A 2,500-nucleotide genomic window follows, 5' to 3' on the forward strand; every position below is an offset into this window, starting at 1 on the left:
CATGTGCAGTAAAAAAAGTGAATATTTTTCACGGATAGACCCCGTGAAACGCTAGAAATTGGCGGCGATGTCTCTCTTGTGGCTCACGGGGCTGTTAGGGTGGCACAGAAATCCCTCGGAATGGGAAAACGGGTCATTTTCGTGTCGCCACATTGCATGCGAACCGCATGAAACTTCCAGAGGCATTTGCAGCAGAAATGCATGTGCAGTCAAAAAATTGAATATTTTTCACGGATAGACCCCGTGAAACGCTAGAAATTGGCGGGGATGTGTCTCTTGTGGCTCACGGGGCTGTTAGGGTGGCACAGAAATCCCTCGGAATGGGAAAAAACGGGTCATTTTCGTGTCGCCACATTGCATGCGAACCGCATGAAACTTCCAGAGGCATTTGCAGCAGGAATGCATGTGCACTCAAAAAATGTGATATTTTTCACGGAGAGACCCCGTGAAACGCTAGAAGTGGGCGGGGATGTCTCTCTTGTGGCTCACGGGGCTGTTAGGGTGGCACAGAAATCCCTCGGAATGGGAAAACGGGTCATTTTCGTGTCGCCACATTGCATACGAACCGCATGAAACTTCCAGAGGCATTTGCAGCAGGAATGCATGTGCACTCAAAAAAGTGAATATTTCTCACGGATAGACCCCGTGATACGCTAGAAATTGGCGGGGATGTCTCTCTTGTGGCTCACGGGGCTGTTAGGGTGGCACAGAAATCCCTCGGAATGGGAAAACGGGTCATTTTCGTGTCGCCACATTGCATGCGAACCGCATGCAACTTCCAGAGGCATTTGCAGCAGAAATGCATGTGCAGTCAAAAAAAAATTGATATTTTTCACGGATAGACCCCGTGAAACGCTAGAAATTGGCGGGGATGTGTCTCTTGTGGCTCACGGGGCTGTTCGGGTCGCACAGAAATCCCTGGGAATGGGAAAACGGGTCATTTTCGTGTTGCCACATTGCGTACGAACCGCATGAAACTTCCAGAGGCATTTGCAGCAGGAATGCATGTGCACTCAAAAACTTCTATATGTTTCACGGATAGACCCCGTGAAACGCTAGAAATTGGCGGGGATGTGTCTCTTGTGGCTCACGGGGCTGTTAGGGTGGCACAGAACTCCCTCGGAATGGGAAAAGGGGTCATTTTCGTGTTGCCACATTGCATAGGAACGCCATGAAACTTCCAGAGGCATTTGCAGCAGAAAGGCACGTGCACTCAAAAATTTTAATATTTTTCACGCATAGACCTCGTCAAACGCTAGAAGTTGGCGGGGATGTCTCTCTTGTGGCTCACGGGGCTGTTAGGGTCGCACAGAAATGCCTCGGAATGGGAAAACGGGTCATTTTTGTGTGGCCACATTGCATAGGAACGGCATGAAACTTCCAGAGGCATTTGCAGCAGGAATGCATGTGCACTCAAAAACGTCTATATTTTTCACGGATAGACCCCGTGAAACGCTATAAATTGGCGGGGATGTCTCTCTTGTGGCTCACGGGCGCTGTTAGTTAGGGTCGCACAGAAATCCCTCGGAATGGGAAAAGGGGTCATTTTCGTGTTGCCACATTGCGTACGAACGGCATGAAACTTCCAGAGGCATCTGCAGCAGAAATGCATGTGCACTCAAAAACGTCTATATTTTTCACGGATAGACCCCGTGAAACGCTAGAAATTGGCGGGGATGTGTCTCTTGTGGCTCACGGGGCTGTTAGGGTCGCACAGAAATCCCTCGGAATGGGAAAACGGGTCATTTTCGTGTTGCCACAATTGGCATACGAACGGCATGAAACTTCCAGAGGCATTTGCAGCAGAAATGCATGTGCACTCAAAAACGTGAATATTTTTTCACGGATAGACCCCGTCAAACGCTCGAATTTGGCGGGGATGTTTCTCTTGTGGGTCACGGGGCTGTTCGGCTCGCACAGAACTCCCTTGGTCCACCTGATTCGTGCATACAGGCAGCAACTAAAACTCTGTAAACCTGCTGTGAGGACATCTAAACAGTGGACCAGTGAGGCTGTGGAAGATTTGCGGGCGTGCTTAGACTGTACTGACTGGGATATGTTCACGACTGCTACCAATAGTCTGGATGAACTCACAGAGGCTGTGTACATCAGCTTCTGTGAGGACTGCTGTATCCCAACACGTACCAGGGTGAACTTTAACAACAACAAGCCCTGGTTCTCAGCAAAGCTCAAAAGGTTGAGGTTGGAGAAGGAGGAAGCGTTTAGGAGTGGGGATAGAGACAGATTCAAGGAGTCGAAGAACAGGTTTAGCAAAGCGGTGAGAGAGGCTAAACGACTGTACTCAGAGACACTAAAACACCAGTTCTCTACTAACGACGCTGCTTCTGTCTGCCAAAGGGCTCAGGCACATCACCAACTACAAACCCAGAGCGCCCCACACCACTAACGACTCCCGCCTAGCCAACGACCTGAACGAGTTCTACCGTAGATTTGAAAGACAATTGGACTGTCCTGAACCACCCCTTCCCACCCAAGAGGC

This window comes from Petromyzon marinus, unplaced genomic scaffold (assembly GCF_048934315.1).
Source record: "Petromyzon marinus isolate PM22_M1 ecotype Great Lakes invasive population unplaced genomic scaffold, UKy_Petmar_22M1.pri1.0 PM_G_Scaffold_6, whole genome shotgun sequence".
Taxonomy (NCBI): Eukaryota; Metazoa; Chordata; class Hyperoartia; order Petromyzontiformes; family Petromyzontidae; genus Petromyzon; species Petromyzon marinus.